The 16469-nt window shown below is 43.6% G+C and overlaps 1 long non-coding RNA gene across 1 annotated transcript in view; it reads right to left on the bottom strand.

Annotated features, from left to right (window-relative positions):
* Positions 1 to 13580, bottom strand: part of LOC138737436 (uncharacterized) — a 48270-nt gene extending 34690 nt beyond the window's left edge. The window contains exon 1 of the long non-coding RNA XR_011340916.1: positions 13517 to 13580. This is a non-coding gene — a long non-coding RNA (uncharacterized lncRNA). The remainder of the gene's footprint in view (positions 1 to 13516) is intronic.
* Between the last annotated feature and the right edge of the window lie 2889 nt (positions 13581 to 16469).

Genomic DNA, 16469 nt, shown 5'->3' with positions numbered 1-16469 from the left:
CCATTACTGAGTACATCTGCAGAGAACTCTGCTGTCGGAGAGCAGCACCAATCTGAGCCTGATTAATGTAGTAGTAAAAGTAACACATGCTCTGGGCCCTGCACTAAATGCTTGCCCTATTTCTATAGAACTGCACTTCTTTCTTCTTTGGCTTGGCTTCGCGGATGAAGATTTATGGAGGAGGTAAATGTCCACGTCAGCTGCAGGCTCGTTTGTGGCTGACAAGTCCGATGCGGGACAGGCAGCCACGGTTGCAGGGGAAAATTGGTTGGTTGGGGTTGGGTGTTGGGTTTTTCCTCCTTTGCTATATTGCCTTCAACTTTTAATCGGGGTTATTATTTTAACAGTAATTATAAGGAGTGTGGTATCAGTGGCTGACTTCGTTACCCATAATTCCCCACACAGTTGGAACCGCTCTGCGTTTCCCTGGTGCTGGTAGAGTGGTTCCAACTGTGTGGGGAATTATGGGTAACAATGTCAACTATTGCTCCCGCATTGCCCCCTCCATCCTCTATGAGGTGTCGAAGTGGACTTGTAAATTTTAAGCTGTGAATCTTCCAAGGGCACTGCCCAAGGATATGTGAATATTTCAATTCAAAAATTAAAAACTGCTGACAGAATCATTTGAATTCTAAAATACAACACTTTTTGTCTTTTCAATTCTATGTTCTTGTCTCCAATGTACACACTTGGATTAGGAATTTTAACAATCTGTTCACTTACAAGATGACCTGTGCATGTACATGTGATACTCAACCATATGAAAATTCATATTTAAAAATTGCTTTGCACATATATAGATTACTACTTGCTTATAACAAAAGGTTATCTATACTTGCACAAAGCAATTTCTAAAAATGTATTGTCACACAGACACAGATTTATGATTTTTAATATTTTTGTGTATTTGTAAAATTTCAGGCCCCTTTATAACATGTGCTACAGGCCCCGCACCATCTTCACCTGGCCCTGGAAGCAATCTTCAAAGACCTTCACCACCCAGCACACACTGTTCTCACTGCTGCCATCAGGAAAGGGGTATACGTACCACAAGACTCACACACCAGGTTCAGGGACAGCTGTTACCCCTCCACCATCAGACTCCTCAACAACAAACTCAATCAGAGACTCATTAAGGACTCTTACTTGTGCACTTCACTGATTTTCTTTTTGTTCTCTCTGCATTGCAGTTAGTTTACAGTTTTTGTTTGTTTACATGCTTTATGCTCCGTACAGTTTATTTTTTGTACTATCAAATAATGGTAATTCTGCCGTGCCCACAGGAAAAAGGAATCTCAGGGTTGTATGTGATGTCATGTGTGTACTCTGACAAATCTGAAATCAACAACCTCGCTTCTACAATTGCCTATGGCAACAAGTTCCACAGACTCGCGACCGGCTGACCAAAGAAATTTTTCCGTATCGGTTTTAAATTGACGCACTTTTATCCTGGAGTTATTCTCTCTTGACCAAGAATCCTCTACCATAGGAAGCATCCTTGCCACATCTACTCTGTCCAGGCCTTTCAGCATTTGAAATGCCTCTATAAAGTCCCCCTCATCCTTCTGTACTCCAACGAGTACAGTCTAAGAGTCGACAATTATTCCTCATATACTAACTCTTTCATTCCTGTTATCATTCTAGTAAATCTTCTCTGAACTCTCTCCAATGCCTTTTCTCAAATAAGGCACCCAAAACTTTACACCAAGTGAGGTCACACTAGTGCTTCATAGAGCCTAATGTCTAACTATCTTACAATGCCTAAATAATGTGCCTGCATTAAGAATAAACAGTTTAAAAGACAAAAAAACTAAACTGTATTTACACTGAACAAACTTCACTTGCATGAATATATAAACCTTAAAGCATTTTATTTCATTTTCAGTGACATTTTTTGAAAACATTTAACTGAAACTCCATATGTAGGCTCCTCCCCCTCCATGGAGCCGCTGGAAAGTCGAACAATAACATTATAGATAATTAATGCCCCCTACCCCAAGTCTACAGATAAAACCTCTGACTGGGGTGACTCTTACTAAGCTGGGATAAGGAGGCATTTTAAGAGAGTCACCCCAATGGCGAGTGGCATCAACCAGCCCTTCATCCTGGGTGATGGCATTGCTGTTTCACGCAACTTTATTCCAACAGCTGCTACAAGCAAAGTCCCACCGAGGCCCTCCACTAGGTGAATATCTGCTCCAATCTTAAAAGTTTTGTGCTATTTCAGAGAACATTTACTTTTGCAGTTTTAACCTTTTATTCTATTTATTTTATTTTGCCAGTTGCTTGAGTCCGCTGGTTGGCTGAATTCCAGATACCAGGGATTTTACTGTATGTGTCAGAACCTCATCAATGAATAGTCAAAAAGAATCACCTTGATGCAAGATGGTGCAAAGCCTAGCAAGTTACACCATGCCACTTAATCTTTGAACAATTCCTTTGTAGGTAATAAAGGGTTATTTTTAAAAAAAACTTAACTCCATTAAAAATAGTTCATAAAGACATTTGCTGGTTCTATGGAACGTAATTTCAAGGCCAGAGTTTAAATACACAACAATGCAAGAACATGACCTTTTGGATTACCAGGGACCATTTTTCCCATTCTTTCTCAGAGTTGAATGGGTGGTTCTGGAGAACAGAGGGCAAGTATGGAACTGATCAGTTTAAAGCTGTGACAGGTCAAATTCGCTGCTTCCACCAGTGACAGGAGAAACATGGGCCTGCAATGTGAATTGAGATTGATGTCATGGGAGTCACTGCATTCTTTGCACAGAAGCAATGATTTATTGGTGGCATCATTTACCCAGAATTACTGACAGTTCTCCTGATTATGGTTTGGTCAGCTGAAGAATTTTTAAACTGGTCACAAAATATCCATCGACTCCAATGGAACGAATCAGCTTTTGTGAGTAAAACGATATGCTCGATATGTCACACTGAATTGTCTTTTGAGCTGTGCCCCACCACAGGCAGCTCAGAAATCACATTGTTTATATTGCTGCACCGTGTGCTGCAATGTGACAAGCCCGGGCAAGAGTGAAGCGGGTCAAGAGACAAACAGGAAAGTGTGGACACTCAGACTTAAGGCAGAAAAAAAAAGGATACATTTTTCCAACATATTTGCACTGAACTAATCAGAACGTTGTGCTTCTAAAAGGATGTCTGGTAAATTTGTCAAGGAGTCAAGATCCATATGTGATAAAGATCTTGGAGGAGCCAGAAGATCTCCATCACCATGACAACATGTGCAAGTGACATGGCAATTGCTTTGATGTGACTTGCTTCACCACAGGACATTTCCTCTTATTATATTGACTGATAAATTCCTTTGGGGTGTGCCAGAGCTTCAAGCACAGATTGGCAGAGCTGCACAAGAACAAAGAGTAGAAGCGGGACGAGGCTACGTGGCCTTTCATCCTGTTCCTCCATTCAATAATATCATATCTGATCTGATTTTGCCTGTTCTACATATATAGTCCAAAGAACTGTTTATCTCCACATGCAATATATTCATGGCTTCAATTCTAGGGTAGTGAATTTCAAAGATCTTCAGAGAAAAAAAACCTTGTCCTCTCAATTCAAAATGGGTGAATCTTTATTCTGAAGCAATTTCATCCTGGTTCTAGATTCATCTGTGTATGGAAACAGTACCCATTTGGAAACTTATTTTTCTACAGGAATGTCTGAACTCCTTTGCAATCAGGACAAAGCTACAAACAAATGTATGGGCAGAGGGACCGGGAGCAACAGTTCACCTCCGTGGTTAAATGAAACTGCCCTACCACTTCATAAGATTATAACTGATCAGGAACAGCTGCTACCCCTCCACTATCAGACTCCTCAACAGCAAACTCAAACAGTAACTCATTTTATTGACTTTATTGATTTTTATTCCTCTCTGTATTGCAGTTTGTTTACATGTGCACATTTGAGTACAGCTTTTTTTTCCCCGCACTACCAGTAAATGGAAATTCTGTATTGCCTGCAAGAAAAAAAATGTCAGGGTTGTATGTGATGTCACGTGTACTTTGACAATAAATCTGAAATCTGATCTGGTAGTAAGCTCAACTCTCCACTGCAATCTACTCACTGTAAACTCGTACCCCCTCATTCAACAGATACATTTTGACCGCTGCCTCAAAAATATTCATTCATGTAGTGGTCAGTATAACAGCGCTAGCGATTGTGACTGGGCTTCGAGTCCCGTGCTGTCTGTACCAAGTTTGTACGTTTGCCTGTGTCTGCGTGGATTCGCTCCAGGGGTTCCAGTTTCCTCCCACTGTTCAAAATGACCGGGGGAGGGGGAGTTGTAGGTCAATTGGGTAGCAAGGGCTCATGAATTGAAATGGCCTGTTACTGTGCTATATCTAAATTTAAATTAAAAAAATGAAATTATATATATTTAATTTAAAAATTTAAATTTCAGACTCAGCTTCCATCACACTTTTATGAAACCTTCCAACAATTCTTGACCCTCCAAATTAAAATAAAATCACCTCATCTATCTGATACTGTATTGTTAAATAATGGTCATTAGTACTGAATTCTTCTAGAAGAAATATCCTCTCCACATCCCCATTGTCAGGACTCCTATACATCTTACCTTGCTCTTTGAAGCCAAACCTGTCCAGCATTTCCTCATAATTAATCCATCTATTCCAGATACTGGTTTAGTGAACCTTTTTTAGACTGTTTCCAATGCATTAATGCCCCATGTTCATTAAAGAGACTAAGGTCATACTCAGAACTTTAGATGTGGTTTCATTAACACTTCATAAAAGCCGAAACTCCCTGCTTTTGTAATCAATTCCACTGGAAATAAATGATAACATCTGATTAGCTTTCCTGGTCATTTCCCACCTATAGGAAATAAGCTTTTTCTTTCTTTTTCAATTTTAAAAAAAATTGGTTTTTATGGGAAATACAATGAAGAAAGGGAATAAAACTGAAAATTCTATAACATAATATAATTTATATAAAGCCAAGCAGTATAAACTCAATTCCTCCCTCTACTGCAATGGATGAAAATAAAAAAATATCAAAAGTTTTGTATTAAAAAATATGCTTTTTGATATTCATGACAAATGGACAATATCCAGAGGGGAAAAGTAGACCAGGATGTACCATAACAAAATGTGGTGATGTAATCAGTATAAATGTTAAATTTACACATATAGCATGGTAACAGACCCTTTCAGCTTGTGCCACCAAAATACCCCAATTAACCTATAAACCCTGTACATTTTGAAAGTGATGAATCGACAATGCTAACTGTATCGAGAAGGAATTTAAGTTACCTTCTCCTCCCACAAAGTCAGATTGATTTCATACAATAAGTTGAAGAAGGTTAATCCCCTGTGTGGATCCAGTTGCGGACGTATATCATGTTTTCCCAATCAGAAAAAAAGCTGAATTTATGCTTATTCTGTTTCTTGTTAGTCAGTCCATCTTCTCTCCAGATGAAATGTCATCTTCTAGCCCATGAGCTTTTATTTTCTGCAATAAAGTTTGAACTTGTCAAATACCTTCTGGAGATGGAAGATTAGTCCATTCTCCACTTTCTTTTTATCTGTAGCACATGTTACTGTTTCAAAGAACTGAACATCTGCTCAATTATTCTTTACAAATGGTTCCTCTAACACAGGAATCTTCTGGGCAAACCTTCACAAATGGTCTCCAATGCAATTTTATCCTTCCTTAAAGAAAAAGGCTGAAATACTAAGTAGGCAAACTGTGATCTGACTCACAACTTGTATAACTCATTCCTCTACAATTTAAAAAAAAAGTGCTTTTTTCAATTACTTATACCTACCTGCACGCTAACTTTGTGTTTCATGTGCTAGTATGCAACTTTTACCAGTTTACCTTAGTTTGCATACACCAAGGCTGTTTGCAGTGTTTGAAATCCAACACAAAGGTGTTTAGGGTCCCCCCTGAAGATATGGCAACCAGTTTGTAGAACCTCAAAATAGCTCTATTTTGCAAAATGTGAACTTACTCCAATGAAAAAGAAAATATTCAATCATTCATTTTTTCCAGATCCCATTATAAGCTCTTCTTCTCCTTAGCTTCACAAGTATGGAGTTAAACACAAAAGTCTGTGATTATATTAAAAACACAAGAATGCTGGAGGAACTCAACGGGTCTCGCAGCGTCCATAGAAGTAAAAATTCCATTATTGTCACATAATACTACATTTAGAATGTTACATACAATAAATTCTTTGAATTTCTGTAAGCCAGAGAGTTGCCACTTTGTTCAGCACCCCTCACAGAGACCTACAGCACCTAGTGTTCCTCAATGGCCACCCCTCCAAGTACTGACCAGGCCTGAACCTGCTTAGCTTCCAAGATCAGACAATCTCATGCGTATTCATGCATAACTGTTTTGGGCCTTGGCCTTCTTCGATGGAGTCTTTTAGGGTGTGAAGCAGAACAACAGGGCATTGATGAACTGATTAAATAGGAAGTGGTGAAATTTGTCGATGGCAGATACAGTACAATCACTATGTAAAATGTAACGCTGCATTTCAAAGCAATTAGACTTTTAATTAGGAACCTGGAACAAGTTGATGCAACAGTCTGAAGAAGAGGCGAGGTTGAAAGGCAATGCACAAATTTTTATGCATTGGTATTGCTGCACACAAAATTATGTAAAGTTGATAGACTGGGATTGAAGGAGTATTTTGTCTGGTCAAGAGCTTATGGAGATCAAAGGAGTCAAGTGTTTCTTCCGTGGAGCTTCAAAAGATACAAATATTATCAGATGAACCTTTCAGGAAACAAAGTATAGATCCGACCTGGCATTTCCCTTCCCTTATTGTCCTCCACCCCATTGGTGTAATCCTCATAAAAGAAGCAACAACAAAAGATTACTGCTTTGCATGACACCCTTTGATGCTTGTGCCATATCAAGTATCTGCAACCATGTTGTGTCTGCACAGTCGTAAGAACTTCAATTCCAGGTGGTCCAAGCCAGTTTTCAGCCTCTTTGAAATTGAATAAGAATGATGTTTGTGAAGCACTAAAGAACCCAGATACTATCTATAAGGGTCTGGACTACCAGAAAACAATGCTGAGCATTCTGCGTGTAAAAAAAAATCAGGTACAAGCAGAAAATGCAGATAAAAACTCCAAACTGAGCCAGAAAGCGGAGATATAACCTTTTAAGCTGGCAAACTGTGTTAGTCAGTACAGTGTATATCTGGACTGTTATTTAGCAGTTGAAAACTTTCTATAAAGCATAACAATTTTGATGGAGTTCAAAGCTCATGGGTTACTTTTCTTGTTACTAGGCAAAAGAAGCGATGATCTAATCCAACGTGAGGAAGCGAGTGATGGCCTCAGGTTTAATGTCCGGTTTGAGAGCAGCAATCCCATTGAATTGTGCAAGTGCCAGTCTAAATGCATGCTCAAACCTGAAATATGGGTTCAGATCTGTCATACAAGCCTGCAACATTTGACTCAGAGGACAGAATATTCTTAAGTGGGATAAACTGACATTTGATTCTCTGCCCAAAGCATTATTTCAATCACAACTTAACCAGGGCTTGAAATTTTCCATTCCAACCAGTGATAAACAAATGAATCACTACTGAAAGTTAGCAGAAAATATTTTTATTTTAACTGATAAACCACTGTGGCAGCAATATCTAACAACCATGCAGTATTTATGCTTTCCTTCATTGTACTGTACAAGCATGGACTCCCAAGTGCTCGTATAATCCATGAGTCTGCACGATATATTGGTCTGGACATGACTGGAGCACACAATTCAGGGAGGGCAATATCACAGATGGAAACAAGAAAAAATGCAAGAATTTTGTGAAGGAAAAATAAAATGAAGGTTTTGGCTAAGAAAAACCTTCATTAATTGTTGTTATTACCAATTTTTTTTTTACTTAAATGCTTTTCACCCTCCAAATCATGACAGTGAATGATCAGATGAAAACTGTGTGTTGTCACTCATCACAGCTCGGTGACACGTTGAGCTAAGAGGGACCTGATGAAGGATTGAGAGATGCATAACCATGTGTTGAAATGAACTGCCATAGAAACTGGAAGTTGCTGCACACAAGAACACCTGCTCCATCAGTCAACATGAGCGTGGCTGCTCTACTCCTCTTCTGTGCCATTTCTGCACATCCTTCTATTCCTTGAGCCATCAAATATTTATCCACCTCCACTTTAAATACTTCTAACGATCCACCCTCCTCCAGGACGGAATTTCAGAGATTTTCCATCTTTTGCGAGAAGAGATTTATACATACATCAGTTTTAAATAATCAACCTCTTCCTTGTGTAGTTATATCCTCTTAAGAAAGCAGCCTCTATTTTCAAGGACCCCCATGATCCAGGCCATGCCCTCTTAACACTGCTACCATCAGGATAAAGATACAGGAGCCTGAAGATGAGCACTCAGTGGCACAAAGACAGCCCCTTCCCCTCTACCGTCAGATTTCTGAATGGAAAATGAACAGACACAACCTCACTTTCTCCTATTTTCTTGCACTATTTATTTTTGAAATGCAAGTTTTGCAATATTTTCACTGATGCTTCTACAAAGCAACAAATTACATAACATGTTCATGATAATAAATTCTGATTCTGACTATTCACTGGTGAAAATATTCCAACATCTACCCAGTGTTCCATAACGTTTTCTTTTCCACTTAGATACCACCTTATGTAATCTCTTACCAACCATAGAGCAGCTATGCTATGCCATAGGTCCTCTGTGGTTAGTAAGGGATTGATTAAGGTGGTACATGAGTGGAAAGAAATGGTTAAGAACCACTGATTGACCCTGTCAAGTTCCAATAGGTTCTTAGATGTTTGAATACGATCATCCCTCTTTCTTTTAAACTGGAAGGTGTACATAAGGTCATGGAGTCAAACATCACAGAAGAAACCCTGCAGTCTATGGCCTAGATAAAAAAAAACAAAACACTGTAGAAACTCAGCAGGTCAAACAGTGTCCTTCATGTAGCCAACATTACATATTCGACGTTTTGGGCTTGAGCCCTTCATCAAGGCAGGCATCCGAACAAAAAGGTGAGGGGGAAGGGGGTGGCAAAGGCAGAAGATGATAGGTGGATGAGGGGAGGGAGGGGACTGAAGCAATGAGGGGGTGGAGGGATGGCTGGGTGGGTAAGGGGGAGGGGGAAAGAACTGGAAAGAGAAAAGGGGAAGGGGAAAGACAAGGCAAGCAAGTTTAGCAGAAAGCAGAGAAATTAATGTTACGGCCATTTGGCTGGAGAGTGCCCAGACGGAAGATAAAGTGTTGTGACTCCAATCTGCAGGTGGTCAGAGTGGGACAGTGCAAAAGGCCATGGATAGACACGTAGATCTTGGAACATGACTGAATTGAAATGGTTGGCTACTGGGAGGTTGCTGTGGTTGCGGTCGGAGAGGAGGTGCTCAGTAAAATAATTTCTGACTGGTCTCTCCGATGTAGAGAACACTACAAAGGGAGTACTGGATGCAGTAAATAAGTGCAGCAGATACATGCGAAGTGTGGCTTCAATTGAAAGGGATGTTTGGAGCCCTGGAGCGTGGTGAGAGAGGTGTGGGTCTGTGTTGCACCTCTTGCAGCCACAGGGGAAGATGCCAGGGGAGGGGGGGGGAATGGTGGGCGATAGGTGCGGGGGGGAATGGTGGGCGATAGGTGCGGGGGGGAATGGTGGGCGATAGGTGCGGGGGGGAATGGTGGGCGATAGGTGCGGGGGGGAATGGTGGGCGATAGGTGCGGGGGGGAATGGTGGGCGATAGGTGCGGGGGGGAATGGTGGGCGATAGGTGCGGGGGGGAATGGTGGGCGATAGGTGCGGGGGGGAATGGTGGGCGATAGGTGCGGGGGGGAATGGTGGGCGATAGGTGCGGGGGGGAATGGTGGGCGATAGGTGCGGGGGGGAATGGTGGGCGATAGGTGCGGGGGGGAATGGTGGGCGATAGGTGCGGGGGGGAATGGTGGGCGATAGGTGCGGGGGGGAATGGTGGGCGATAGGTGCGGGGGGGAATGGTGGGCGATAGGTGCGGGGGGGAATGGTGGGCGATAGGTGCGGGGGGGAATGGTGGGCGATAGGTGCGGGGGGGAATGGTGGGCGATAGGTGCGGGGGGGAATGGTGGGCGATAGGTGCGGGGGGGAATGGTGGGCGATAGGTGCGGGGGGGAATGGTGGGCGATAGGTGCGGGGGGGAATGGTGGGCGATAGGTGCGGGGGGGAATGGTGGGCGATAGGTGCGGGGGGGAATGGTGGGCGATAGGTGCGGGGGGGAATGGTGGGCGATAGGTGCGGGGGGGAATGGTGGGCGATAGGTGCGGGGGGGAATGGTGGGCGATAGGTGCGGGGGGGAATGGTGGGCGATAGGTGCGGGGGGGAATGGTGGGCGATAGGTGCGGGGGGGAATGGTGGGCGATAGGTGCGGGGGGGAATGGTGGGCGATAGGTGCGGGGGGGAATGGTGGGCGATAGGTGCGGGGGGGAATGGTGGGCGATAGGTGCGGGGGGGAATGGTGGGCGATAGGTGCGGGGGGGAATGGTGGGCGATAGGTGCGGGGGGGAATGGTGGGCGATAGGTGCGGGGGGGAATGGTGGGCGATAGGTGCGGGGGGGAATGGTGGGCGATAGGTGCGGGGGGAATGGTGGGCGATAGGTGCGGGGGGAATGGTGGGCGATAGGTGCGGGGGGGAATGGTGGGCGATAGGTGGGGGGGGGAATGGTGGGCGATAGGTGGGGGGGGGAATGGTGGGCGATAGGTGGGGGGGGAATGGTGGGCGATAGGTGGGGGGGGGAATGGTGGGCGATAGGTGGGGGGGGGAATGGTGGGCGATAGGTGGGGGGGGGAATGGTGGGCGATAGGTGGGGGGGGAATGGTGGGCGATAGGTGGGGGGGGGAATGGTGGGCGATAGGTGGGGGGGGAATGGTGGGCGATAGGTGGGGGAGAGATGAGTGCACAAGGATATCACAAAGGGAGCAGTCCCTGCAGAAGGCCAAAAGGGGAGGCGAAAGAAAAACTAGTATGGTGGGATCCTGTAGCAAGTACCAGAAGTTCCAAGAGATTATATATTGGAATGCGGAGGCTAGTGGATCGGTGGTTCTCAACTTTTTTCCTCCTACTCACATACCATCTTAAGTCATCCCTTACTAACCACAAAACACCTAGGCATACTGGAGTGGAAAAAAGATTGAGAACCACTGCCATAGGTGAAAATATTTCACCAATGGTTCTCAACCTTTTCTTTTTCACGCACATACCACCTTACATAATCCCCTACCAATCACAGAGCACCCATTACTTAAGGTGGCATGTAAGTGGGGGGGGGGGGGGAGAAAAGGTTGAGAACTACTGGTCTATATACTTTTAAAACCTTCCTATTTATATCGTCAAATGCCGTTGAATATTATAATAGTTACTACAGTTGCCCTTGGTAATTTGTTCCATATATGGTCTACTATTTGAGTGAAAAAAAATTGCCCCTCAGGTTTCTCTTCAACCTTTTTCCTCTCACCTTAAACTTCTGCCCTTCAGTTTTACATTCATCAAGCCTGGGAAACAGATTGTGGGCATTCACTTTATCCATCCTTCTTAGAATTTGATAAAAAAGTTCACCCCTCACTTCAACAGTCTGGGGAATAAAAAGCCAGCTGATCAAAACTCTTCATATATCTACATTTCTCCAGTCCCTGCAACATCCCAAGCTATTGGTAGTACAGGGACAAACCATTTTGTCTCCTTGGTGGGAAAACACTCTCAAGTCAATCTCCTTCAATTATTGTTCACACTATCTTTGCACAGCAAAGATGCGATAGCGTTTCTCCAGGACCACGGAGCATATTTACATAAATACAAATTAGAATAGAAGTTAAACACATTGAAATATTAAGACGTTTACAGTAAAAGTTCATGGTACTCTATCCACACGTTCTGGGAATTCAGGAGCCTGATGGCTTGGTTGAAAAAACTGTTGCTCAATCTGGATGTAATGACTTGAGCACTACTGTACCTCCTACCAGATGGCAGAAGGGGAACAGTTTACGTGAGGGGTGTGTGGAGTCCCTCTCAATGCTTATTGCCTTTCACCTTCATCGATTGTTGTAGATGTCCTTCATGGAGAGCCCCCAATGATCTTTTCCACTGACTTCACTAACCTCTGCAGGGCCTTGCAGTCCAAGGAGGTACAGCTTCCAAACCAGGCGGTGATGCTGTTGCACAGGATGCCCTTGATACATCCTCTGTAAAATGTGATGAGGATGGAAAGTGGGAGATGAACTTTCCTCAGTCTTCACAGGAAGTAGAGGCGCTGCTGGGCTTTCTTGGCTATAGAACTGGTGTTAAGGGACCAGGAGAGATTCTCAGCCAAGTGCACCCCAAAGAACTTGTAACTCTTGAAAACCTCAGTGGTGGAGCGTGGTCCTCCCAGGCCCTCCTGAGGTTGACAATCATCTCTTTAGTTTTTCTTTAAACATTCAGATACAGGTTGTTGGCTCTGCACCAGTGCGTTAGCGACTGCACTTCATCTCTGTACTCTCAATCTTCATTCTTACTGATCAGCCCCACCACAGTCGTGTCATCAGTGAACTTAATGATGTGCTTCGAGCTGTGTTTAGCTGCACAGACATGGGCCAGCAGAGTGAACAGCATTGGACTAAGCTGACTCAATCCATGAATTAACCTGATGAAACTCCTTTGCACTGCCTCCAACTTTTAATATTTTTTTTTCTAAGTGATGGGACCAAATTTGTATGCAATATTCCAGGTGAGGCCTTAGCATCATCCTCCCATTTTTGCCACAAAGCCTCCCTCTTCGTAGATTTCATCCTCTTTGAACTGAAAGCCAAAATGCCTTTTGCCTTCTGAGATTCTTTTTGGAGGAGCCCATGAGTTTTTTGTGATTGATAGGGTAGATAGGGCATCACTCACTTGCATTCTCTCTCCATTTAGATAATCTGCCTTTTGATTTCTCTCACTGAATGCATCACCTCACCCTTCCTCACATTAAACTCCATTTGCCACTCTTTTATCCACTCATTTGATCTAAATGCATCACACTACAGAATCACATGCCTCCTGTTGTGAGTAAGGAAAGAGGTTTGGTAGGTCTCAAAGGCAAGGACTCTGAGCACAGTTTTGATGGGGAAGGATTTTATTTACAGAGAGCAAGTGTGGGAAATGGTAACAAATGTAACACACCCACCCACACACCCACCCACACACCCACCCACACACCCACCCACACACCCACCCACACACCCACCCACACACCCACCCACACACACACCCACACACACACACCCACACACACACACCCACACACACACCCACACACACACACACCCACACCCCCACACCCACACACATTACAGCAGCCATGGGAAAGTAATGTCAGACAATTAATAACAAACATGGGAAAAATAACATGGAAACAAAATACACACACAACAGTGCAGGTACAGCTCTATGCTACAAGGGACACTAATTAAATGCTCCCAACCCTTTCAACAGTGCACATCTTACCAACAGTTTTTCCAGCACCCTTCCACATTTCTAGACCTGGAGTGAAGCAGGGTGATCCCAAGCTGGCAAAAAGAGAGATCAAACAACACATGACACCTTTATAGTGCTGGAGGTTCCAGCCCAGGACATTAGCAGGAGCCAATGGCTCGGTGCCAGGAGGGTTAATCCAATTACAACAGTCAATGGCCCAAAACCAAGCACAGGCAAGCTGTAGAGTCCAGTCCAGCCAACTGCAAGGTGTGCTCTAATGGGTGGGGCGGAACCAAACCTTGATTGGCAGCTGGAGTGTCCTCCGACGAAGTAGGGGGCAGTGCTGCCATACAGCCACAAACCTTCCCAATACACCTCCCATCTATTTTTGTCTCATTGACAATCTGCTACTCTTCAATGTATTTTAATAATTGAAAATTGATTTATTTTCAGCACTAATAAAATGTCAAAATAGCCCCATGAATTAAAAAATAATTTAAGAAAATAAAAATCGAGTTTTAATCAAATGATATTTTAAATTGTACAAATATCAAACCTCAATTCCTTTAAACTAGTTTACATTGTCCTGATTTTAATGTTAATGAGATTTTAAAAATAGTTAGTGACATTTCCATACAGTGGCTAGTTGTCTTCATTGGCTAAATACTTAAAAGCAAAGGGTATTTTTCCAAATGTAAAAGTCCTCCTGTACATTTACATTTGTAAGAAACATTCTGCAACTCCACTCAAACATTAACCTTCAACATGTCATTCTTTCATACTTTTTTCAAATCCTCTCCACATTAACATGTCACAGAGTAAACATAGATCTCACTGGAACTTTAACACCTGGAATTTACTTAATCCAAAAACTGATGAATGTCAGAAAGGAAGGCTACGTTGATGTAACAGTTCCAGAATAATAGCTATATCATGTTAGTTTATTGTCACGCAACATGGCAGAAGACACTGACCATTTTTACTACAGAAGAGTCAGGAGGTGTTTTTATACCAGGCCTTCGCTTTGAGGCCGGCTTCAAACACAAATAAAAATTTTAAACTTACCTGTTTATGGTGCAGCCCTAAAAGCCTGCTCCAGCGCTGCTTTTATATGGAGTGGCGCCTCGTTGCGTTGTCCTGATTTGCTGTAGGCGTGGCGACAATTGCCATTGTGCCACCCGTCATCTGCATTTACCAGAATGGTTACAGCTGCGTGGGGGATTATGGGTAGGGTTGATAACCATTGCTCTGCCGCGTATTGAGCTGCTGGTGCTCACAAGCGGCCCCAAAGGCTGAAGCGGCCCGGTGAGATGCTGGAGGCCAGAACGGCTGGTGGGATTGTCACAGCCCATCATGGCCACCCTCTGACAGCTCCACTGGCCTGGCTGCCCCTGCCCTAACAGCCCTCACCGGCTGCCCCTGCCCTAACAGCCCTCACCAGCTGCCCCTGCCCTGATTGCCCCCGTCGGCCTCCCCTGCCCTGACGACCTCGCTGGTCGCCCCAGCCCGAGGGAGAGAAGTAAGTGAGTTGGAGAGAGAAGTGAGGTGAGTCACAGGGTGACGGCATCATTGCAATGTCATCAGCCTGTCTGTCCCTAGCCAGCTGCTTGCAGCGAATGCACCGCTCCACCTCTAGCACTACCTTGGAGAGGGATTGGAGTTGCCGCCTTGCAGCCACTCACGGACCATTTATGAAGTTTTCCAAAGTGAGGGCAGAGAATTTCCACCTTTATGTTCGTATTTTTTTGCTTTATAAAAGGCCTATGGAAAACACAGGAAGAAAGATACAATCATTATTTTTGGATGTAACGCAAATCATTCATTTTCTCAGAAGTTAAAATGTCACGTATGAAACTGCAACAATGAATTTATCAGATGAAAGCTCTTTGATGTTGCTTATCGCTGTTCTGTGACATTTTGAGGTAGAGAGGGATTTGATGATGGTATTGAGAAAGCCATGACCACATGTTGGAATTAGCTGTCAAAATCAGCATTTGAGTGGAGTTGAAAACTGGTCCTTGCAGCATAATTTAACAATCATTTCGGGAGGGGGCTGGACATTTGGGAAAACATGTAATGAAGATGCTTTTGATACAGTGAAATTAGAATTATGCAGAGCAGAATTTTAAACTTTGCAGAGAAGTAGTGCACAGACGTTCTCATCCGCAACCCTGCTCCCCACCCACATACCCCCTCCTTTGAACAGTTTGCCATGACTCAGGACTGTAACGATTCACTTCGCCTCTGGATATATTTGAAGGGCAGGAATGATAGTGAGGTTAAAGGTGAAGAAAGCAATGATTTGAAATAACTGACAGGTTTCTTTCCAATTTAGCATTTTCTTAAAATATATGTGTAAATTTAATTTGACAGGAGAAATGGATCTAGTGTTCCACTGTGTGTGTTCCTATGGGAATGGCTCCAGTATTTCCACAAAAGTTGCTCTGGTTTTGTGCATTTGAAGACGCAGGAGCAAGAGTAGACCAAACTTGCCCTGACTTTCAACAGGAGGATCTAATATTTGCTTCAATACCACTTTCCTGCTCTTTCTACAAAACCTTCAGATCCCTCATAGTTCAAATATCTACCAATTTCCTCTTTAAATCTGCAGCTTTCCAAAGAACCTTCAGCCTTTGAAAGAAAACAGTCCTCCTCATCTCCATCCTAAGTGGGCCATTATCATTCTGAAATAATGCCTGTCTTCTAGACTGCCCCAAGAAGGGAAATTTTTCCCTCTATCCATCCTGCCATTTCTCCTCAGAATCAAATCTCATTCTACTAAACCTCACGTAAGGGAAGGCCTAACCTGCTCAACCTTTCTTAATGCATTCATCCTCTTTCTACTTGACCACTCCTCGTTCTCCCTCTCAACCCTATCCCTCTGTTTCCTTTCCTCCAGCTCTCCATCCCCTTCCCACTCCATTCACAGAGCTATCCCACTACCCTGTTTTCCTGTTGTGCCCGCCCTCCCTTAGCCACCTAT

Source organism: Narcine bancroftii, chromosome 6, assembly GCF_036971445.1.
Source record: "Narcine bancroftii isolate sNarBan1 chromosome 6, sNarBan1.hap1, whole genome shotgun sequence".
NCBI classification, from domain to species: domain Eukaryota; kingdom Metazoa; phylum Chordata; class Chondrichthyes; order Torpediniformes; family Narcinidae; genus Narcine; species Narcine bancroftii.
The sequence above is the reverse complement of the archived record's forward strand: the minus strand, read 5'-3'. Positions and strand labels throughout refer to the sequence as shown.